Consider the following 25,612-nt stretch of genomic DNA (forward strand, 5'->3'; position numbering starts at 1 on the left):
ACACACACACACACACACACACACAATGGAATATTACTCAGAAATCAAAAAGAATGAAATCATTTGCAATTATGTGGATGGAACTGGAGGGTATTATGCTAAGGGAAATTAGTCAGAGAAAGACAAATAACATATGACTTCACTCGTATGAGGACTTTAAGATAAAAAACAGATGAACATAAGGGAAGGGAAGCAAAAATAATATAAAAACAGGGAGGGGGACAAAACATAAGAGACTCTTAAATATGGAGAACAAACAGAGGGTTTCTGGAGAGGTTGTGGGGGGGGCTAAATGGGGAAGGGGCATTAAGGAATATACTCCTGAAATCATTGTTTCACTATATGCTAACTAGTTTGGATGTAAATTGAAAAATAAAATTAAAAAGGTACTAACTTTTAATTATAATATAAAAAAGTACTAGGGATGTAATGTACAACATGATGACTCTAGATAAAAGTATGTATGATATATAGGAAAGTGGTTAAGGGAGTAAATCCTGAGAGTTCCCATCACAAGAAACTTTTTTTTTCTTTTTCTTTTCTTTTTATTATATTGAGATGTATGTTAGCTGACCTTATTGTGGCAATCATTTTACAATATATGTAAAGGAAACCATCATGCTGTATGCCTTAAACTTATATAGTGATGGATGTCAACTATATCTCAACAAAACTGGGGAAAGGCATGCCTGGGTGACTCAGTTGGTTGAGTGTCTGACTTCAGCACAGATCATGATCTAACAGCTCATGGGTTAGAGTCCTGCGCGGGGCTCTGTGCTGACACCTTGGAGCCTAGAGCCTGCCTTGGATTCTGTGTCTACCTCTTTCTCTGATCCTCTCCTGCTCATGCTCACTCTCTCTCTCGCTCTCTCTCTCAAAATAAATAAGCATTAAAAATTGAAAAAAAAAAAACCGGGTGGGGGGAAGGTACTGACAAGCCCAAAGATTAAATTCTGCATCAGCTCTTGAGGAGAGGGTGGTTTGGGGCATTACTGATACATTCTGGGCTTTATTTCCCTATTCTATCCTGATGAATCTTAGACAAGAATGAGGGTTGGGTTAGAGGATGATCTCTACAGTCCCTTTCATCTCCAAGTTCTGGGATTATGATTTGTATAATCCAAAAGGATATAGGTATATTTGCAGAGGCTGGCCCATTACCTGGCAGGGTTGAATGATTTTTTAAAAGTGAATAAACTGTAAACAGAGCCAGCTCCAAGATAGCCTCCAACAATCCCACCTCCTGATACCCTTGTGTGGTTCCCTCCCATGTCATACTAGAGGTGATCTGTTTGACCACTAGCATACAGCCGAAGTAGTGGCACACCCCTTCCTACATTAGAGGTTATAAAAATAAAAGTGAGGAATTGAGACCTTTTGCCAATGGCCATGTGAACACATCTGAAAGTGGATTCTCCTCAAAGCTCCATTCAAGCTTTCAGGAGACAGCAGTCCTTGCTGACAGATTGACTATGACCTTGTGAACCGGAACCACTTGGCTAAGGTGGTCCTGGATTCCTGATCCTCAGAAACTAGGCAAGATAATGCATTGTTGCTGTTTTAAGTTGCTAGATTCGGGGAGGAATTTGTTACGCAGCAAGAGATAACAAAGACATTTTTCATCCGTCCTCCCTTCTCCTGGGGGAGATATGATTAATGTCAATTTCACCATTCCTGGAAATTATGCACTTTTTTTGGCAACATACATTTCATAAGAAAAGACATAAGTTAGTACCAGCATTTTCCTAGCTACCTAGTTTTAAAATCAGCTTCACTCAAGCCACAACTTTAAAAAGGAAGAAAAACTACCTTATTGCATGTAGTAATGGTCTCATTGTGATCTTTTTCTCTAGAGTTTCAAGATTACGTGTTGCCTTTGCCAAAATTTCCCTTCTTTCATGGCCATCCAATAGGTACATCATTCTCTTTCATACTTTTCTTACTGGGTCTTCCTATGAAACAACTTTAAAAGAAACACATTCATAGGGCTTTTTTCTCTTTCAATACCTCTTTAATTCATAGATTTGCTCTTTACTTCATGACAAAATGGCCTTTGAAGATCTTCAAGGACTGTTTTTATGTCTAAGAATTTAAAAAAGTTAAAATATGGAATTCAACTGCTTTGGGCATTCAATATTTCACCTTGGAGGTAATGTATACAAAGACCTTAGAACAGATTTATATGGAAGTTATTTATATAGAAGTACAGATTGACACCCTATTATGTAGATAAGAAAATGCTTCATGTGCTTAATACCTAGAGACCAAAATGGAGAAGAGCTATCCACTAACGCAGCCTGGACTCTACAGTGGATGCCAAGTTCAGAATAGCTCTCATAATTCTAATTAAGGACCCCCTCCATAGGATGGTTTTTATGATTTCTCCGTCATCTACCAGAGCTGTGAACAAAACGGTTGTCTCTAAAATGTTTCCTGATAGGTCATCGTAAAATGATCTGGCACAAAATGACTCAAAAACTTCTGTGGACAGGAATGTTTATTAACACATCACTGTGCCTTTGGGCAAACACATTTCTTAGATCTAAACATCAAATTGCTGCCGCATGCCTCTAGGAAATGGTGTATACATTTTACCTGATCTGCAAAGGTATGGGCCTCAAACAGTATGCTAGATCTTTCTTACATCAAAGAGGCACAGGGACTGGCAACGCAGTCTGGTTAATAATCTAAATTCTGTAAAACTAGAAGTGACTAGATTTAGGGGCACCTGGGTGGTTCAGTTGGTTAAGCATCTGACTTCGGCTCAGGTCATGATCTCACAGCTCATGAGTTCGAGCCCCGCATCTGGCTCTGTGTTGACAGCTCAGATCCTGGAGCCTGCTTCGGATTCTGTGTCTCCCTCTCTCTCTGTCCCTCCCCCGCTTGGACTCTGTCTCTCTCTCAAAAACAAACACACATTAAAAAAAAAAAAAAAGTGACTAGATTTACACAAAGAAAGCACCAGCAAGGGCATAGTGTTTCCTGATTCCTCTGATTGTGGGATTTTGAGGGCGATGGGGGAAGGGAGAGAAGGGAGGCCATGGGAATCACGACCCTGTGGAGAACCACCATGTCCTCACCCTACAGGAAAGAGGGAAAAGAGAAATGAGTACAAGACCAGAAGTTTTGTGCTTAGAAACTCACTAAGGTGTAAGATGCTATAAAAGAGGTTTTTGCTCCTGACTTGCTTATTCTCCTGGTCTCCTAGATCTGGATTCTGAGAAAAAGAGAAGAGTTGCCTAGAAATCAATTCCTAGCTTCTATTTTTAGGTTTTAGTAGTTATAGCCAAAAGCTGATGAGTTGGTGGCCATTACAATTTTTCTCGTACCACAGTCATAACATTCTCAAAGTGAGTTTGCATGGTTACTTGTGGGTCAAAACTAAGGGCAATTAAAGCTTTGGAAAATGACCTTCCCTCCTCCCTCCTTCCCTTCCCTCCCTCCTTCTTTCCCTCCTTCCTTCCTTTGATAAATTTACTTTGAAGAACCAAAATTTATTTTCTTTTTTCCCCATCTTTATTGAGGTATAATTGACAAATAAAATTGTCCATACTTAAGGTGTATAATTTGATGTTTTGACATACATTGTGAAACAATTGTCACAAGTGAGCTAATTAACATGAAAACTGATGTTTTTAAATAAAAAATATTTGAGCTGCAAATGATTCCCTCATGATTTTACACAGGAAATGTGACTAAAATGTAAACTGTACAAAATTAAATTACAGAATATTAGGGCAAGAGAAAACAGTTCCTGGGCACTGTCTAGACAAGCATTCAGGAAACGGTGATAGTGTTATTTATTCTTATTTTTTGCCACCTTTCAAGAGAAAGAATATCAATGTTCAGGTCATAAGTAAGTCAATGAAGGGGCGCCTGGGTGGCTCTGTCAGTTAAGTGACTGACTTCGGCTCAGGTCATGATTTCGAGGTTTGTGAGTTCGAGCTCTGCGACGGGCTCTGTGCTGACAGCTCAGAGCCTGGAGCCCGTTTGGATTCTGTGTCTCCCCATCTCTTGGCCCCTCCTCTGCTCATGCTCTGTCTCTCTCTGTCTCTCAATAATAAATAAATGTTTAAAAAAATTAAAAATAAATAAATAAGTCACTGAAGGTGATTACATTCCCTTTATTTTCCCCAGAGAAAAAGGAAATTGGATGTTTAGCATAGAATATTCATTATTACACCTGGGTTGACCTAGAAGAGCAAGTTTTCTTGCTCTCATTACCTCATTACAATGAAGCTACTAACACCTCTTGCATATTAATCAGTTATGTTCTTGGAAGTTACATGGTCACTTGTACCCCGAACGCATGTAGCTTAATTTGGCCCAATACCCATTATCTTTTTCTGCATAACAACAGCCTATAAACTTTTCAGCCTAACACAGCAACCCCTCATTAAGCTCACAATTCTCCGGGTTAACAATTCGAGTTGGGCTCAGCTGAGCCATTCTTCCGGTCTTGGCTGGGCTGACTCACAAGTACTTGGTCAACAGCTGGTTGACTGACTCTGCTTCTGAGGGAGGGCTTGTCTAGGATGACCTCAGCTGGGACAACTCATCTCCGCTCCGCACAGTCATGTGAACTTGAGCAAATTTCCTAGCCTCTCTGGTCTTCCTTGCTGGCTCATTCTCATCAACACACAAATACGCTGTTATTTCTCTAACCCACAGCCAGAAAGGCCTCTTTTATCTCCAGCTATCGCCCTATCTCTCTGCTCATTTTTATAGCCAAACTCTTTAAAAGTTATTTGGACTCACTGGCTCCAATTCCGTTCTTCCCATGTTTTGCTAAAACCTACTCCAGAAGGTTTTAGCCCACACCATTCTGCCCAAATTGCTCCTGTCAAGGCCAACCTTTACATTGCTCAATCCAAAGATCCATTCCTACTCCTCATCTTACGTGACCCATCAACAGCGGTTGACACGTGTCATCACCCCATCTCCTCGAAACACTTCTTTCACTTGGCTTCTGGGCAGCACACCCACCTGGTTCTCATCCTCCCTCACTAGCTTCCCCTTCCAGGTCTCCTTTACTGGCTCCAATATCAGAGTTCATCCAAGCTCAGTCCTTGGACTTTTTCCCTTCTGATTTTACTTATTTTCCTGGTGATGTCATCCAGTCTCCTGATTTTTAAGTATCGTCCATATGTGAATAACTCCAAATTAATGTCCCTATCCACGACCCCAAGTCCAGACATAAATATCCAGCTGCCTACAAGCAATCTCCACTTGGAAATGTTATATTTTCCTATTTCCGCTGCAACAAATGATCATAAACTGAGTGGCTTAAAACAACATGAATGTATTATCTTACTGTTTTGGAGGTCAGAAGTCCAAAATGGGTCTCAGTGGGTAACATCAGAGTGTCAGCACGGCTGCATTTCTTTTGTAAAGGCTCTAGGGGAGAATCCATTTTCTTGGCCTTTCCAACTTTTAGAGACTGCTGGCATTTGTTTGCTTGTGGGCTCCTTCCATCTCAAAGCCAGCAATGGCCAGTGAAGTCTTTCTCGCATTGCATAGTCTGACACTGACTTCCACATTTAAAGACTTATGATTATATTACATCCACCTGAATAGTGCAGGACACCTTCCCTATTGTAAGGTCAGCTAATTAGCAACCTTAATTCCATCCACTAATTCAATTCCCCCTTGCCATATAATCAAACATATTCACAGGTTCCCTAATTCACAGGGAATTAGGATCTCGATGGGCCTTTTGGGGGATCCTTATCCTGCCCCCACAGATATCTTATAGTCATGTCAAAGTTAGCATATCCAAACTGAACTCCTGAGCTTACCAATCCTCCTCAACTTCAATCAACACCAACCTCACCTTTCCAGTTGATCAAGGCGGAAAGTTTGGAGTCACCTTTTTCTTCTCTTTCTAGCTCATATCCAATCTATTAGCAAATCCTGTGGACTCCACCTACAGAGATGCTTAGAATCTGATACTTCTTACCGCCTCCCAAACAACTACATTGGTTCATCCTCCTCCATTACTCTCTTGGGTTATTGTTAATGGTCTCCAGAACTCCCAGAATATTATAATAGTCTCCCAACCCATCTCTGTGGTTTCTGCCCTGTCCTACCAGCACCCATTTCCCACCTGCCCACACATAGTCTGTTCTCAATATAACATCCAGATGATATTTTTACAACAGAAGTCAGACCATGTAGCTTCTCCGCTCACAACTCTCCCAAAGCTTCTCAGCTCCATAAAAGTCAATATCTGCAAGGCCCATAGGATCTGGCCTTTCCTCCTACTTCTCTGACTTCTGTTCCTCCCCAACATACTCATTTTTACTCCACCCACCAGGGCCTCCCTGCTCTGTCTGCAACAGTCCGGGCACCTCCTCGCGGCTTTTGTACTTGGCAGTTTACTCTTTGTGACACACTCTTCTCCCAGAGGTTTATAATATGGGTCTCTCTTCATCTCCCTCAATCTTTGCTCAAAGTCCCCTTCTCAGTGAGGCTTTCCTTATTCATCATCCTTTATTTTTTAACTTTTTTCCCCCTTTTATCGAAGTATCGTTGACACACCATGTTATGTTAGTTTCAGGAATACGATGTAGTGATTCGACACATCTACTTGTTATGCTATGCTCATCACAAGTGCAGCTACCATCTGTCACCATACTACACTGTTCTAATACCATTGCCATATTCCATATGCGTACCTTTTATCCCTGTGACTTATTCATCCCATAACTGGAAGCCTGTACCTCCCACTCCCCTTCATCCACTTTGTTTATTCCCCCAAGCCCCTCCCCTCTGGCAACCATCAGTTCTCTGTATTTATGAATCTGTTTCTGCTGTTCGTTTGTTTTCGTTTGTTCCATGTATAGGTGAAATCCTTATGATATTTGTCTTTCTCTGACTTATTTTACTTAGCGTAGTAGCCTCCAGGCCCATCGGTGTAGTTGCAAATGGCAAGAGCTCATCCTTTCATATGGCCAAGTAAAATTCCGTTGTATGTACATACCTACATACGGTGGAATCTATACTAAAGCTTCTTTACCCACTTACCTGTCAGTGGACACTTGGGTTGCTTCCATATCTTGGCTATTATAAAGAATGCTGCAATAAACATCGGGGTGCATCTATCTTCTCGAATTAGCGGTTTGGTTTTCTTTGGGTAAATATTTAGTAGTGGAATTACTGGATCATATGGTATTTCTCTTTCTGTTTGAAGAACATCCATACTGTTTTCCACAGTGGCTGTACCAATTTACATTCTCACCAACAGTGCAACAGGGTTCCTTTTTCTCCACGTCCTCGCTAACACTTGTTATTTCTTGTTGTTTTGAATCTAGCCATTCTGACAGGTGTAGGGTGAGGTCTCATTGTGGTTTTAATTTGCATCTCCCTGATGATTGGTGACATTGAGCATCTTCTCACAACATCCTTTAAATTGCACGCACATGGGGGTGCCTGAGTGGCTCAGTCAGTTGAGCGTCCCGACTTTAGCTCGGGTTATGATCTCACAGTCTGTGAGTTTGAGCCCTGCGTCAGGCTCTGTGCTGACAGTTCGGAGTCTGGAGCCTGCTTTGGATTCTGTGTCTCCCTCTCTCTCCGTCCCTCCCCTGCTCACACTCTCTCTCCCTCTCCCTCTCTCTTTCAAAAATAAATAAACATTTAAAAAAATTTTTAAATTGCATGCACATGCACACACACACGTACACAGAAACCTTTCCTTCTTTAATGCTTTACTTTTCTCAGTAGCATTTATCACATTCTAACTTACCATATAATTTACATTTTTATAGTTTATTTTTATCTCTCACCACTAGATAGTAAATTCCACGAAGGCAGGGATGCTTTGAGGTATTCCTAATTCTTAGGCCATTATCAAGTACATGGTAGACACTCAGTAGATATTAGACAAATAAATGATTCTGCATCAGTAAAATGGGAATACTAGGAATGGTAACGATATCGTAAAGTTATTGGGAGAATTAAATAAATTAATATATGTAATGTGTTATCACGGAGCCTGCAACGGAGAAAGCATTAAAGAAGTATTTACGCTTATAATCTCTCTACCATTTACACTGATTCTTCTCTTGTTATTCAGTGAGCACCAAGCACTACCCCTCAAGAGGTAACGATAGTAATATATCGAGAATACACTGTGTCCTAGTAAGGAAGTCATATGTAAATACTTGCTATTTTATATAATTTAACAAAGCCCTCAGCAAGTAATGATCTTACATTAATTACTACTGGACTCTCTAGGTGTGTGTGTTGAGGACAAATGTTCATTATCCTTGTTTTTCTATTGGATGCACACATGTTAACATGGACAAAGGAACCTGAAATTTAGTCCCTCACCTGGTCAGAACTAACCACGAACGGCAGGCAGATGAGCTAAATCCTCATGACTGTCGTAGTCCCACATTCCTTTGTTATTAATTGGATTTAGGTGATGACCTTCAAGTCTAGAATCAGCACCATTCTTTCCCAGTTTGAATATTGGCACAAGCCACAGACCTTATTAATCTTATTTCAAAATGTCAGAACACCAATATTCAGAGCATTTGAAACTGTGCAAATAACCTTCTAGAATACATTTTCAAAATCAAAGTATCGTTATTGGTTTTCTTCCTTGATCCTCTTGCAGCATATACCAAACTGAATCCCAGAGATTCCATCAACTTATTTCCATTTTTATACCAGTGAGGCCAAAGGGAAAAAAGCATTATTATCTGGATGCAGAAGCTCCGTGAAGAGCCAAACCTCAGACTTGCACATCTTTGAAAATTAAAGTCTCTCCTGACAAAGTAGGCCAAATATTTCTGATGTGTAGCTATTGGATGGTCAGTTTTATTCACTCCCTAATAAATATGAAGCACCCAAAAAATCAGTTTTATAAGAAACCGGACCATTGCTGGCTGTTTGTCTTTGATTAAACATCACCTCTGGGATTTAATTCAATCACTTCAAACGGAAGTCTATGATGTTTGACTCTGAATAAAACACTTTAACGTCAAGTTTAAAGGCGGCCACGTGCAGTTGTACAGATCATTCATTGCACCTGCCTATCTAGTTGAGGGGGCAAGTGAGGCTGAAAGATTTTTCGCTTTGTTTATTTTCAATTCCAAGGCTTGACTGTGAGTATTAAGGATAAAACCTGGAAGACTCAGCATATAGTGATATCACAAACCTTAGAGCTGGAAAGAATAGGTGATAATATTATAGGAGAGGACAGAGGATGAGAGTGAATCATATAGGACCAATGCCTAGATAATTCATAAGACCCTTCAAGAAATTTAGATCAGGCCTGGAGAGAAGGGGAGAAAGGGAGAAGAAAGTAGAAGAGAAAACAATGACTGTGGCAATTTATCAAAAGAAGATGAGTTATATCTAAAGACAATGAATTATAATGATTTGGTAAGATTATGTTTTCTGCAATCTACTCAACAGAAATTGGGGACTTGGGATCCAAACTCAGTTTTTAAGCAGTTTTTTAGAAGCTGAATATGTGTACACCTGAGTAACAGGGGCTGGGACTATAAAATGTATACCCAGCATATTGCATTTATTGAGCTTCCAAAACACAGTGGGCTCTAGGCTAAGAGCCTTACACGCATTCTCACATTTAGTCAATCCAGGGGAAAAAGGGTCTGAGAGGCTGGCTGGGTATTTTCTACTTGCCTCTCCAGATCATTATCTCCCCCTGCCCTGTGCCAAAAGAGGCTGACTGATATGAACTACCACCACCAGCCACCTTGTCCTACTGCTTCTTATTGGGTTTGGCCAGTGGTAGGACTGGTGGAGAGATCAGGGTACTTACTCCCCTGGCTCTCTATGTCATATTGCCTTGAATTGTCTTCATCCCTCTATGGAAGGTGATAGCTCTTATTAGGCAGCCCTCTCCATTGCTACTGATATGGACTGAATGTTTATGTCCCCCCGCCCCCAAGTTCATATGTTAAAGCCCTAACCCCCAAAGTGATGATATTTGGAAGTAGGACCTTGGGGAGGTGGTTAGGTTTAGACGAGATCATGAAGGTAAACCCCCCCCCCCCCGCGATGAGATTAGCTTTTTTATAGGAAGAAAAAGACACACCAGAGCTTGCTCTTTCTCTGTCATGTGAGGATATGTGGGAAGAAAGCTGCTATCTGCAAGCCAGAGAGCCAACTCTCACCAGGAACCAGATCTGCCAGCACCTCGAGCTGGGCCTTCGCAGCCTCCAGAACAGTGAGAAATAAATGTCTGCTGTTCAAGCCGCCCCATCTATTGTATTTTGTTATAGCGGCCCGGTGCACTGACACAGCTACCCTCTCGGAGTTCCAGGACCACTGCCTCCCACTCCCAATGCCCCTTCAGGCACAGGGAAGATAGGCGACTCCCTGACGCCACTGGTCTTAAAGTCCTGCACTATTCCTTGCTGGTTTCTGTAAAGCCTGCCCGCAATCTAGTGAACAGCCACTTTCTGCCTACCCAGTGGGAGTGCGCTCTCTATTTCCTGCTAGGACACTCTCTAATATACATGTACTTCCTAAGCAGAGACTGGGTGGCCATTTATCAACAGGACTTTGCTCATCTGTGGAGCTACAGGGATCTTCACGCTTCTTCCAACTCTGAAAGTCTTTCTATGCTGCTTATAGTTACACTAATAAAGACATTCGTTACGTTTTTATTCAATTATACATGAAACAGCAAATATTTCCTGTAAAACCTTTACATTGTGTTGAGCGAAACTGTTCTGTCTATCCTTCCAGAAGCCATTCCTTTTGACCCCTGCACTTGATTTAAAAGAAAAAGGAATGGAGAAAAAGCGAGTGACAGTCCAGTGTCAGTGCTGGAGGGCAGCCATTGACTCCGAGTCCCTGGAGACAGAGGTCCTGGAGGTCCTGGAGAGTTTGTGGCTTCTCTACCGGGGACAACTAGTTTTCTAGAGATGGGATTGAGAACCCACGAATGCTGCTCACCAGATGAAGAAGGACAGCTAGTTGCAGGGCACAAAGCTTTTGTTTGGAGTTACATCTTGATGCTTCTGAAAGCAGCAACATTTCTCAGTGTTTCCTGTGTGTTCAGCTCCTCAGGAGAGGCTGAATATGCAAATGCTAGGATAAAATATAGTAAGAAAAAATAATGAATGAAACGATCCACTGCATCTCCAACAATTTCGCATCATCATCCCGTCTCCTTTTGTCTTATAACCAGGAATAATAGCCAAATTGTTGTTCATGTTGTTGAATTTCTGCTAAAAATCCCTCATACTTGTCTAAGGCTTTATAATTTATGGAGCCTCTCATTTTATTCTCATAAGGATCTCCTGTGCGTGTGCATGCACAAACACACACACACACACACACAATTGTGAAAATAAATAGGGCAGGTATTCTCTTTTATTTTTATTATTGGTGTTTTTTTTTTAAATCTCATAATATCGGGGCGCCTGGGTGGCGCAGTCGGTTAAGCGTCCGACTTCAGCCAGGTCACGATCTCGCGGTCTGTGAGTTCGAGCCCCGCATCAGGCTCTGGGCTGATGGCTCGGAGCCTGGAGCCTGTTTCCGATTCTGTGTCTCCCTCTCTCTCTCTGCCCCTCCCCCGTTCATGCTCTGTCTCTCTCTGTCCCAAAAATAAATAAAAAACGTTGAAAAAAAAAAATCTCATAATATCTTATCTTTTTCCATTCCAACCCCTCAAAGTCTTTTATGATATATTATAAATGTGATTTTTCTTGATCTTGGTAATAATCTTATTAGTAATACTATGTTATTTGCTATACTATATTATTTGTTACATATTCATTTGTTGATAATCTTTTTTTTTATTTTAATTTTTAATTTGTATTCTGTAAAGTTGCCGATTCTGGAGATTTTCTCTGTTCCTTTCTAGTCTTTGTTGCTTTTGGTCTTTCTTTCCCACTCAAAATTTCCCCTTTAATATTTCTCACAGGGCTGGTTTAGTGGTCATGAACTCCCTTAGTTTTTGTTTGGCAGGCTCTTTATCTCTCTTTCTATTCTGAATGACAGCCTTGATGGATAAAGTATTCTTGGCTGCATATTTTTTCCACTTCGGCATGTTGAGTATATCATGCCACTCCCATCTGGCCTGCCAGGTTTCTGGGGAGAGATCTGCTGCAAACCTGACTTGTCTTCCCTTGTAGATTAGGAATTTATTTTCCCTTGTTGCTTTCAGGATTCTTTCCTTATCTGTATATTTTAAAATTTTTACTATGATATATTCTTGCTGTGGGCCAGCTTTTGTTAAATTTGGTGGGAGTTCTCTGTGCCTCCTGGATTCCAATGTCTGTGTCCTTCCCCAGATTAGGGAAGTTTTCTGCTATAATGTGCTCATTTAAAACTTTTCTGCCCTCTTTCCCCTTTCTGGGACTCCTATGATACAAATGTTATTATGCTTTATGGAGTTACTGAGTTCCCTAAGTCTACATTCATGATCTAATACTTTTCTTTCCCTACTCTTTTCAGCTTCATTACTTTCCATATTTTTATATTCTGTATCACTTATTCATTCCTCTGAGTCGTGCATCCTCACTGTCACTGCATCCTGTTGGTTTTGAATCTCAGTTATAGCATTTTTTTCCAGCCTGACTAGTTTTTAGTTCTTTTATTTCTGCAGTAAGGGATTCTCTGGTGTCTTCTATGCTTTCTCAAGCCCAGTCAGTCTCCTTATGATTGTTGTTTTAAATTCTGGTTCAGGCATAATTACTTATATCTGTTTTGGTTAGGTCCCTGGCTGTGACCTCTTCATGTTCTTTATTTTGGGGTGAATTCCTCCATTTTGGCACTTTGTTTAGGTCACTATTTGTGTGTGTGTGTGTGTGTGTGTGTGTGTGTGTGTGTGTGTTGGGAAATCCTGTTATATTTCCTGGTCCTGAGAGTAATGGCTGTATTAAGAAGAGATCCTATACTATCCAGGGCCTCGTGCTTCAGGAAGTATTTCAGAGCGTGCACTCCGCTATTGTGTTTTGGTTGCTCTTTCCCTCAGATCGGTCCTCTGCAGAGTTTCTCCTTGCCTGCAGTGGGGAGCGTTTGGACCTTTCCAGTGTGTGGCATTTTAACTAGGTGTACTTTAGTCTGCTTGTTAAAATGAGCCTGATCCTATTTCCACGAGAGCTGAAGCTTTGCAGAGCTCTATGATCAGTAGTCTTGGTACATGTTGGGGTTTGTGCTGGTTTTCTGGGGAAGAGGCCTGCTGCTTGGGTTCTCAGCCAGACCTGCCCTAGTAAAGATGCACCTGCAGTGAGCAGTGGGGCAGAGCTTGGTGTATGTGGCTCCAGGCTCCACTGGGAGGCGCTGTGTTGTTCACCGAAGTCTGTCCCTGCTGATGGGAGGCAGGAAAAATGGCATTGCCCCGCTCTCGGAAGCGGGGAGTTTGTGCCCACTGCTATTCAGAAAGCCCTCACAGATGAGTGAACAATCTCCCCTCTTGTGTCCCAGGTTTCTGTCAGAATCCTGCTTTCACCCTGTGTCTGAATCGTCTACCTGCCTGTGGCCAGTACTCCTGTGTTTTATCTCAGTCACACAGCTAGGTTTCAAAACCTCCAAATTTTAGGGACTCAGAGCAGTGCAGACCCACGCTGATCCTCTGGGGGAGGGTATCGCGGTGCTGTGGCTAGTGCCAGTTGATCCCAGAAAATCCGTCCCACGACTGTGCAGAGGCTTGGAGTTTGTGGTAAAATGCAGCCAACAGTTGGCTTCTAGGTTAGCTGCCCTCTCAGCAGGTGCCCCTACTGCTATGCTAATTAACAGGCCGCTCAGTGACCCCCTGTCTCTTCTGTCCCCTGAAAGGTAGTGCCATCTCTCCCAAATGCATTCCAAGAAGGGGAACTGTTTCTCCCGGTGAGACCCAGGAGATCCTCAGACCATGCTGTCCATTCCAGGGCCTCTGCTCTCCTTCCCCACCAGAACACCGCTAAGCCCACAGGCATGACCCTGGTGATGGTATGACTTCTAAAACTTCAGACTTCGAGCTCCCCTGCTTGTAAAAACTTGCCACAATCAGTTCCTCTCCTTTTCCCAGTCAGTGGTTTTGGGGAAGAGTTTTTCTTGTGCAATCTCCTGCATGCTGCCTTTTGTCTTTGTCTCTCTCCCTTTCTCCCTCTTTCCTCTTTCCCTGATCAGCCCCCCCACCCCGCAGCACCCTCAATTCTTTTCTCTCCCTCAAATCAACTCTCCGTAGTATCTCCCTTCCATGATGTAGCCACTTTTCTCCCTCTAGGTGTGCAACTTGTTCTTTCAGTCCTCATATTAATTTCTTGGGTGTTCAGGATGATTTGATATTTATCTAGCTGTGTTCAAGGGACAAGGAAAGCATAGGGTCCCCCTACTATTCTGCCATCTTAACTCCTCCTTGACTATCTTCTGTAAACAGTGAGCTATGATAGGTGTTATGCGAAATACGAGAGAATTCCTGAAAGTAGAATTCTCTGCAGAAAGTAGAACTTTCTGCAATGATGAAAATATTCTAAACGTGTTATTGAAAATCATGGAGACAAAATATAATGTGAAAACAGAATGTGGGATAAAGAGGAACAATAGCTTTATTGCTTTGCGGGCAAAGGAGGGTGTAGTGGGCTAAGGCCTTCAGAAACTGCAAGCCTGCCGGGAGGAAAGGGATGGGAGGTTTTGTAAGGAAATACAGGATCTAGGGGCGCCCGGGTGGCTCAGTTGGTTGAGCACCCAACTTCAGCTCAGGTCATGATCTCACTCACAATTCGTGAGTTCAAGTCCCATGTCGGGTTCTGTGCCGACAGCTCAGAGCCTGGAGCCTGCTTCGGATTCTGTTTCTCCCTCTCTCTCTGCTCCTCCCCCACTCACACTCTCTCTCTCAAAAATGAATAAACATTTAAAAACTTTTTAAAGATAAGGAAATACAGGATCTAGCCAGTTTTGACAGGAATTGTGTAGGCGCTGCCAGCTTTGTTCATCATGTCTTTAGGGTGGTACCAGGTTCCTGAAACAAAAGGCTAAGAAGGGAGGAGGGGAGGTTTGCAGAAGAGAGGAACAAGATTACTTTAAGATTGAGTTTGGCTAAAGTATTAGTGCAGCCATTTTGATTTTTGTTCAACTTTATGCTTTTAAGCATTTTCAAAGGTTCAGTTTCATTTTTGAGAGACAGAGCACGAGCAGGGGAGGAGCAGCGAGAGAGAGAGAGAGAGAGAGAGAGAGAGAGAGAATCCAAAGCAGGATCCAGGTTCAGAGCTGTCAGCACAGAGCCTGACACGGGGCTCGAACCCACAAACTGGGAGATCATGACCTGAGCCAAAGTCGGACACTCAACCGACTGAGCCACCCAGGCACCCCGGTTTCCAATATGATAGCAACTAACCACATGTAGGCAATGAACATTTGAAATCCAGGCAATAAAACCGAGGAAATAAATTTTTAATTTTACCTAATGTTAACTTATTTTAATTTAATGTTAATTTAAAAAAAAAACCTAACTATTTGAACTTTAATAGCTACTGGCTTGGGCAGCGCAGCTCTGGAACCAAAGTAGCTACTCCTATTTTGCAGGAATTTAGAATCCAAAGGGATGATGTCATAGAGTGGGTAGCCAACAGGAGGAGAGCTTGAGAACAATTACAAACTATTGCATAAAATTCAAAATTATACAAAATACATCTAAACATTGAGATCATCTAATGAAGTGATCTGTGTGGGATGAGGTTAATGGAAAGAAAGCATTCAGAGAAAATAGGATTTCAGGAACTGTTAGGGTGGAGAAAGGAAGAGCAGAGACAAGTGAGAGAAAAAGGACCATTTGGAGGAATGTGAGTGAGATCTTGAGGCAAATCTGAAGGGAATGTGGATATTGACACTGATTAGTGGCAGAATATGCCATCCCAATGATACCTCTTTGGCATAAGGAGTGTTTTGAGAAGGAGCAGACACAGGAGAAGCTCTGAAAACGGAGTAGAAGTTACCCTTTTGTAAGAGAAATTGATATTTATAAAGAAATCTCTATTTGGAAGGGTATCTCCCTCACTGTACCAGGAAGAGAAGGATGACCAAACCACAAGAAACTCTTATCAATGCAGAAGTCCCTGACTTAAATCTTCATGGCAAATCTTACTCCTGTTTGCCAGACTTGTGCTGCCCATCTCCCCGTAACTGACTTCCCCCACACCCTTCTGTCTTTTGTCTTTAGCTAAGGATGGTATTTAAGCCTGAATGGTATATCACCTCTGAGAGTTACTCAGTTTTCTGAATACTTCCCTTGTATCCAGTAGGTATACATTATAAACTTCTGTTTGTTTTTCTCTTATTAATCTTGTTTTATAGGGCTCCAGCTGAGAACTTAGAAGGGTAGAGGGAAAATTATTTTACTCTCCCCTACGTTGGTAACATAGAAAGCCATTATCGGATAGTGTGGACACTGTAAAGGATAAACAAATGGAGAGAGAGCAAGTAAATGAGAGAGAGAGAGAGAGAGAGAGAGAGAGAGGAAACAAACACTAAAAATGTTCAAGTACTGTGACCTGGCACATCTTTTGTTCTTTCGTTTATTCCCTAAAAATGGTTTCAAATAATAATAGAAGATTACCTAACCCATTTGGTTTATGAATTTGTGTAGGGGAGGAATTTTTATTGTACCCTTCTAGATTCTGTGGCTGGTCCAATCATTAAAATGACATAAAACAGATTAACAGGAGAAAAAAAATCTAATTGCGTACATGTGCAGGAGACCCAAAAGGCAACCAGGCAATTGAGGTTTATAAAACATCCTGAGCTAAGGAAAAGGTTTCAGAGGAGGGAAAGCAATTTATAGGAAGGGGAGAGGAGGAAATGTTTGGCAAATCAAGGTTATGCAGATCAGTTTCTTAAGTAAAAATGGTTTATCTCTGGCAGTAGCTCTCTTCTTGGTAGAGGCCCCCTTTCCAATGTAAATTTCCTTTATAATTGCATATTTCCCCCACAAATGAAAAAATTACATTTCTTTTAGGCATTTAAGGGGGAGGTTACAAGCTTCTCAGGAGTCTTCTGTGTCTTGATTGCCTTCAGGTCAAAGTAATCCTCCTGCGAGAGTGGCATGTTAAGGAGGAGCAGTCTTGTTCTGAACTCCTTTGTTTACATCGTATTTGGAAATATATATAGTCTTTTATTATTTAATATAAACCTCTTTTGCAAATGATATTGCATTTGATCTAATGACTTTCTACTTCACCTCTCTTTTCTTTCAACCCTATAAACACACATACACACACACACACACACACACACACTTCACACTCCTGCCAAATACCATGTTCAGAAGTGCTTCTCAAATTATCTGAGGTGAAGAACCAGTTTTTCTTTTCCCAATCCATCATGAACTCATATAAAAATACAACAACAACAACAACAAGAAGTAGAAAGATGGAATAAAAAGATATACAAAATACAAGCCAGGATTTCTTTTCTTGGATTCAACATGTATAAAGGTACTCTGACATACTGCTTTGAAAGTTTCTAAATGCTTCCTTTCAATTTATTACTTGTGTCCTCATGGACTTGTTAAAAAATGATTAAAGAAGACAAACCAGGTGATAACACCTCATGAAGCAGATAGCCTCCATTCAGAGAACTGTTAAATGGGGAGAGAGAAAGACTGAAAGCTTTTACAGGACAAATAATAAAGAACAGGAAGAGAGAAAGAGAAAATATCAGATTGGCTGGGGCCACATAGTCAACTTTGCTTGGGGTGAGAAGGAACAAGGAAATAAGGAGGAGTCCTAAATTGGCGGGGCATTTGGGGATTGGCTGCCTGGATAGTCTGTTTCTGGTGAAGCTGAGCATTCACAGGGACATGAAAGTTATCTAAATTTCAGTTCACTGATGTGGCACCCAGGGAAGGAGCAGTTCCATCGTGGGACTCGAAATTTATTTCAAAACTGGTTACAAATAATGTGCTATTTGGCACCTACCCATGCATCACACTTTCAATAGCATTGACTTAGATGCATGAAGATTTGTCTATGTAGAATGTTGTGTAATAAATAAATAAGTAAATAAAAATTTATATACACAACACACTGCATAGACAATATTATTTTTCTGATCTTCAACTATTTACACCTTTAAAATGAAGCAAATCATTTGAAGTTCATAATCTATAAGGAAACAAGATTTTGTTTGAAAAGTCCTTTTTAATTCTTTGCTTATTTTCTTGCACTCATAAATATTTTTAAAATGTCAGTTTTCCAATGAACTCTTGTGTTCAAGAGTCTTGTGTTCTTGTGTTGGACACCCCAAATGATTATGTAGGGGTATTGATCTCTAATACCTAATGTTTGTCTGTTTAATGTGTTTCTTGTTAAGAACATTTTTATTCTTAAATGAAATCTTATGAGATAGATGCTTATAACATTAGTGTATGGCCACAAAAACGAGTGAGTTATCATAAAGGCTGAGTTTTCACAAACATCAATGTCTTCCTGCTGTACATGAGGACACAGAAAAAGTCTGGCCAAGAAAGGGGTGAGAAAATCAGTGTTTAGCACTGAAGGATTTGCAAATGTGCAAAGTGCAAATTTGTTTATCAAAAACATGTGAATACAGCTTGCTTAAGGTTTTATTTACTTTAAAAATTTCTTCATCTAGAGGCACCTGGATGGCTCAGTCAGTTGAGCATCTGACTCTTGATTTCGGCTCAGGTCATGATCCCAGGGTCATGGGATCAAGCCCTGTGTCAGGCTCCAGGCTGAGCATGGAGCCTGCTTGAAATTCTCTTCTCTCTCTCTCTCTCTCTCTCTCTCCCTCTGCCCCTCTCCCCCACTCACACACACACTCTCTTTCTAGGATAATGAAAACGTTCCTTCATCTAACACTGCATTTATTCCTCTGAAAATTTAGGACAAACATAAAATCACAGTAGAAGCCCACAGAAGAAAAAGCAGGTGCATATCATTTAGGAATAACAGCCTCAGAAAAAACTGAAATTAAAGCTCAAAGGCTGTTGCATTTATTCTCCCTTCACTCCCTTAAAATCTTGAAGACTTTGTGTTCTATTTCCAAAAAATGTGGTTAGTGTTTTAACATTTCCACCAATTTTGCTGAGCAATCTAATTTGACCTCCATTTAAGAGAAAGCCTTTCTTGGTCTTTTTGTCATTACCATACAACATGAAAAGCAAATATTATGAGTGATCCTTGATTGGATCCTAGATTAGAAAAAAAAAAACAAAAAATCTTTGACAGGGCATTAAGACAATGGAGAAAATTTGAATATAGGCCACATTTATTAGATAATTTTATTATATCAACATTAAACTTCTTTGGTGTGATATATTGTGGTTATATGGGAGAATATCCTTGTTCTTAAGAAACACATGGTAAAGTATTCAGAGAGAAAGTGCCATGATATCTGCAGCATACTTTCAAATGCTTCAGCATTAAAAAATAAGGCCCATTGATATAGATAGATAGATGATAGATGATAGATAGATAGATAGACAGATAGACAGACAGATAAAACAAGCCAATATGACAAAATGTTGATAATTGGTATATTTAAGCAAGACTGTTCCTAACCCTGAAGGGTCTGGGTCAAAAGTACGAATGGAGACTCATATACCATGCCTAAATATTTAAAGTTATAAAGCAAACTCATAAAATAATAAAATACATTCTATTCTTTACTTTGACCAATGCATCTTCATAATGATCTGGAAACCAAGTTCAAATTTAGAATTCACAAACGCCTGTAAGTTTTATGTTAAAACATAGCAATTCAAGGAAAGGCAGCCCTGGTCTCCTGGCCTGCAACCATTTCTCACCCATTCCTAAGTCCATCCTGCACCATAAGGTGCTCTATGCACACCTGTGTGGACACCTCAGTTCATGAATTCAAGCACCACCCGTGGGGTAGCAGAATGTGAAACCCCAAAACATGCCCCTTTGGCAGAAGATTATTTGGAGCTGAAGACAACTGAGAAGATGCAGATATAAGAAAAGCTTGCTAGGGGTGCCTGGGTGGCTCAGTCGGTTAAGCGGCTGACTTCGGCTCAGGTCATGATCTCGCGGTCCGTGAGTTCAAGCCCCGCATCGGGCTCTGTGCTGACAGCTCAGAGCCTGGAGCCTGTTTCAGATTCTGTGTCTCCCTCTCTCTGATCCTCCCCCGTTCATGCTCTGTCTCTCTCTGTCTCAAAAATAAATAAACGTTAAAAAAAATTTAAAAAAAAAAAAAAATTAAAAAAAAAAAAAAAAAAAAGCTTGCTGCCCTCCCTCTATTTGCCCAAAACAAGGACATAAATTTTCAAGGATATCTCTCTTCCCCTCTCTATCAAGAAGGACAAAAGTTAATCACTAGAGATAACTTTATATCCTATCAGCGTGGAAATGGTACTGGAAGAATCTATATAACAAACCTTACTATCCAGCTTTTATCTACCATTAGTTTCCTATATATCTGTGTGTTCATTATTTGCTGCCCTTAGAGACTCAAAGTCTATTTCCTTTGTCTGTGACTTCTATAGAAATGTGTTGTTCCTTTGCTAAGATACTGTATGAACTGAGGTTCTAACTAAACCTTTAAGTTACTGATCTTTCCCTAGGTATCTCCCATCCATACAAGAGGTATACATATTAATAAACTTCTCTGTTAGTTTTTCTCTTACTAATCTATCTTTGGCTATAGGGGTCCATCCAAGAACTTAGGGAAATTACTTTCCTCACCTTCACATCCATATCATGCAGCTCCCCACTCTCAGAAACAGATGTTTCTTGGCCACCATTGGGCCAAGGGCTATGCACAGTGGAGATGGTCTAACCTCAGGAAAATGGACCCCCAAAAAGATGAAATTAATAGGAATTCCAGGCTCTAGGACACCTGAAGCATGGAATAAAAGTGAGGGGTTGTGGCAGGAGATGAGCTCCAGATGGGCATGCCTCTTGGCTCAGAGTACCTCTCATCCCTTGAGTAAGGCCAAGGCTAGAGGAGAAAATAGGGGGCCCTCCAACATATGGGTAGTGTTGGATATAAGTGAAGGGATATGGATTTCCAATGAATTATTCTTTCAATTAAAAAAATTTTTAATGTTTATTTATTTTTGAGAGAGAGAGAGATACAGAGCATGAGCACGGGAGGGGCAAGAGACAAAGGGAGACACAGAATCTGAAACAGGCTCCAGGCTCCAAGCTGTCAGCACAGAGCCTGACATGGGGCTCAAACCCATAAATCATGAGATCATGAGCAGAGCTAAGGTCAGAGGCCTAACCAATTGAGCCACCCAGACTCCCGTCTTTCAATTTTTGACGTTAACATTTGGGCATATTTTTTCCTATTTTCCAAAAATGCATTGGAGATGTTTTGGAAAAAAAACAATTTTGTATCCTATTCTTTTTACATATCTTTCTAATAATTGTAGGGGAGGGAAATTAATCTTCCCTCTACCCTCAAAGTTCTTAGCAAAGACCTCTGTAATAAAAGAAGTTTATTAACGTGTATACCTCATGTATGCATGGGAGATGACCAGGGAAAAATGAGTAACTCAGAGTTCAGGCTTAAATACCATATTAATTGGGGAGGGGAGGAAGGTATAGGCCTCATAGGGGAGAGTAAGTGATTTTTAGGGAAGATGAATGGGTTCTTAGAAAAAAATAGATGGGAGATATGATAATTTGTGGTCAAGTTTGGATGTGGTGTCAGTGATTCCTGGTTGATGAAACTCCTGGGGAGGGATCTATAACTGAGTTCCTTTTGTTGCTCTGTCTTGAGGCAGATACGAGCAGTTCAGAGATAGCGCTCCTTGCATTTATTGCTTTTTCAAATGTCTACAACTCAAAATGCCAAAGCAGCATATTATGAGGTAGCATGTCCTGAACGCCTACATTCATATTTTGAGATGGCATATTCTGTTACCCTTAGCAATAATCATTTACATGACTAAAAACTCTTTGCAAATATTATTTTTAATATTCATTAGATCCAATCTGCGATATTGTGACTTACAGTAAGAATACATTTTTGGTCTTCATCCTTGTTCTTGGCCTGGAGCTCTTCAAACCCCTGGAATTTCCTAAGTGTTGAGAGTGAAACAAAGTGTCTTTTGTTATGTTAATGAGGTGACTAGCCGCATTGCACCCTGGGGGGGGGGGCTGGTTGCCAAGGGAAACAGCCAGGTGTTTAGAAGGCTGGAACTTTTGATCTCACCCCCTGATTTCCCAGGAGGAGAGAGGGGCTGGAGATTGAGCTTAATCACCAATGGCCATTGATTTAATCAATCATGCTTATGTAATTAAGTTTTCATAAAAAACCAAAAGGAGATTTGGAGAGCTTCCTGGTGGATGACCCCATGGAAATTTGTTTGTTTAGATGTTTATTTATTTTTGAAAGAGACAGAGCATGAGTGGGGGAGGGGCAGAGACCGAGGGAGACACAGAATCTGAAACAGGCTCCAGGCTCCCAGCTGTCAGCACAGAGGCTGACGTGGGGCTCGAACTCAGGAACCATGAGATCATGACCTGAGCTGAAGTCGGAAGCTTATCGACTGAACCATCCAGGCGCCCCAGAACTCATGGGAATTTAAGGATTGTGGTATGCTTAGAAAGCATGGGAGCTCTGAGCCTTTTCCCACATGTATTGTTTTATAGTATATCCTTTTATAATAAACTGGCAAATGTTTCCCTGAGTTCTGCGAGATGCTGTAGCAAATCACTCGACCCTAAGCAGGGGGTTGTAGGAACCGCCAATTTATAGCCACTTGGTCAGAAGCACAAGTTACAAACCTGCACTTAAAATTGGCTTCTCAAGGGGGTGGAGGGGAGTCTTGTACAACAGTGTCCTTAACCTGTGGGATCTGGCGCTATTTTCTTTCTTTTTTTTTTTTTTTTAAGTCTATGTATTTATTTTGAGAGAGAGAGAGAGCGTGCATGAGCGCACAAGTTGGGGAGGGGCAAAGAAAGAGTGAGAGAGAGAATCTTAAGCAGGATCCCCACTGTCAGCACAGGGCCTGACTCCCTGCATCATGACCTAAGCCAAAATCAAGAGTCAGAAGCTTAACCGACTGAGCCACCCAGGTGCCCGCTGATGCTATTTTCTAGGTAAATAGTTTCAGAACTGAGTTGAATTTAGGCCACCTGGACGGTGTCTGCTGGGAATTTCCCATTGACAGCACTCAGGCCTGTGGCTACATGTGAGTTCTGGGAGAGCTGGAAAGTCAGTCTGACAGTTTCCCAGAAGGAGAGGGAAATAACATGACCCAACCTACCTGAACTCTTCCTTCTACTAACAGAGTAGACAACTGCAGGTTGTACAGGTAATTTACGGTGTCAGCCTGTCAAGGCACGAAAGCAAGAGGCCTCTAGGGTTTTGTTTTGTTTTGTTTTGTTTGTTTTTCCTGGTGGACTCCATGAACCTCTACTCTGCCAAGTGTGGCCAGAGATCTCTTAGAATCCCCCTTCAGTCTTCAGCCTGCATAAATACTTAAGAGATTGAAAACCTTCCTGAGGAATTCATATTGCTAGCAATCCCTTTCAAATGTGCTTTGTGACAACAATTCTGTTAGACCTTGTGTTTGAGCCAGTCTGGTGGTAGTGTTCACTGTATACTCTCTATTGTGTATATTGTATTCACTCTAAATGAGGAGTCCTTCGATTTGTGGAAATTGCTTCCCAATGGTTTCTCTGCATTTTTTAAAATGATGAATTTCTTATAAAGGAGGTCCAAGTTACTAATTTTAGTTTACATTCATAGTGTTATTTTTACAGCTGGAGCAGAGAGTGACTGTGTGCTATTCACTAAAATTTTGAGAAAATGTCAGGCCTTAATGGATTTATATTTCGAACCTTCTGACTTTACTTTTTTTGCATTGATTTTAGGTATTGACTGAACTCATAATCAAGTTGCATGTCTGGCAGAGTTGGGGAATTCAGTTGCTGTCATGCTAAATAAAGGCCTTAATCTGTGGAGGGGGAGATTAAAAAGATCATTTTAAGTTAAAGGATGGGCATTCATTTAAGCATTCCAAAAGAAAGTATCCAACTGGATACGTCCTAAGGAAGTCTTATTGGATGTGATTTTAGCCAGTAGGACTACCAGTTAGGCTAATTGCCAATGTTTGCCCCATGAGCAAGAAGGTTGCAAATTGAATTCAGATGGTTAGTCATTGATACACACACAGGAATCTGCCAAAAGATTGTTGAGGAACAGAGAGAGACAAGGGTTCAGATGGCCTCAACCTAAATTCCCAAAATATTAGGGGAACACGTTAATAGGACTAGTGAGAATACTATTTGTGTTCCTTAGAGGTAACATTAATTCTGAAGTTATTTTTTTTTTCTGTTGCTTCAGGAAAAAAGCAAAGATAAAAGATGACAGAAATATGTTGCTGTTAATAAACCACTACCGTTGGCAAAACAATTAATCATTTACTCAACAAGTGTTTATTAAGCATTGGCAGTAACTAGTGAAGATGCGAAGCTAAATGAACAGAAGTTTCTGCCCTCAAACAGCACATAGCTTAGAGCAGAGGATGATAATTGCAAAACCATGCTATAAGGGCTGTAATGGGGGCATGCATAAGGCGTGGAGGGGGCACAAAGAAGGAAGCAGGTTTGGAGAGGGTGGTCAGGGAAAGATTTACAGAAAAGACCTTCTGAACACACCTCAAAGGATGCATAGGAGGGGCACCTGGGTGACTCCGTAGGTTAAGCATCCAACTTCAACTCAGGTCATGATCTTGTGGTTTGTGAATTTAAGTCCTGAATTGGGCTCTGCATGAATTCTCCCTCTCTCTCTCTCTCTCTCTCTCTCTCTCTCTCTCTGCCCCTGTCCTACTAGCACTCTCTCACTCTCTCAAAATAAATAAATAAACTTGAAAAAATTATTTTTTAGAAAAAGGATTCACAGGAGTTTGCCAGTGTAAGTAGTGCTTTTCTGGGAGAGGAAAAGCATACCAAAGCTTGTCAGAGCATAAAGGGACTCACCAACTTTCACATCAATTCCTTAATAAGCTGTTTTCATAGCAGAACTTTTTTTTATTTCAAGGTCTTCTCTTTTGATTTGCTTTTCTTTATATTTTAGAGAAAACCTGTGTGTTGGAATGTCTAATGGAGAGCCAAAGCAATCTCGCCATTGTGGAGTCCAGAGCACCCAGGATGACATCTGAATCTCTTCTGCTGCCCTAGTTTCCCTAAAAGATTCCTTGGCAAACCATGTGAATGAAAGCATGATCATTAGAAAAAGGGCATTTTAAATCTCTGGTCTTTTTCAAATTAAAAACATACAAGGGGCACCTGGCTGGTTTAGTCGGTTGAGCATCCAACTTTGGCTCAGCTCATGATCTCACAGTTTGTGAGTTCAAGCCTCACATCGGGCTCGCTGCTGTCCATGTAGAGCCTTCTTTGAATCATCTGCCCCCGTCTCTATCTGCTCTCCGTCTCTATCTGCCCCTTAACCCCCCCCCTCAGAAATTAATAAACATTAAAAAAAAAATAAAAATAAAACATACAAAACACTTTTCTTTAGCCATATAATTAAATTTGATTATTCAGGGACATAGGGATAAAAATTGGGATAACCAAACCAAGAAATAGGGAAAAGAATAGAGGAAACAATGGCAAAGTTCATTTTTAAAAATCAGAGTAAAATTGAAAGAATTAAAATCAAGTATACCCGTTTTTACACTAATTATGAATGGACTGATTCCCCATTAAAG

The 25,612-nt window shown here is 40.9% G+C and overlaps 1 long non-coding RNA gene across 1 annotated transcript; it reads left to right on the forward strand.

Annotated features, from left to right (window-relative positions):
• The first annotated feature begins 15,599 nt into the window (after positions 1 to 15,599).
• LOC125920312 (uncharacterized) lies at positions 15,600 to 25,151 on the forward strand. The gene is made up of 2 exons (XR_007457015.1): positions 15,600 to 15,749; positions 24,979 to 25,151. It is a non-coding gene; the product is annotated as an uncharacterized LOC125920312 (long non-coding RNA).
• Positions 25,152 to 25,612: the final 461 nt, after the last annotated feature.

This window comes from Panthera uncia, chromosome B4, assembly GCF_023721935.1.
Source record: "Panthera uncia isolate 11264 chromosome B4, Puncia_PCG_1.0, whole genome shotgun sequence".
Lineage (NCBI taxonomy): Eukaryota > Metazoa > Chordata > Mammalia > Carnivora > Felidae > Panthera > Panthera uncia.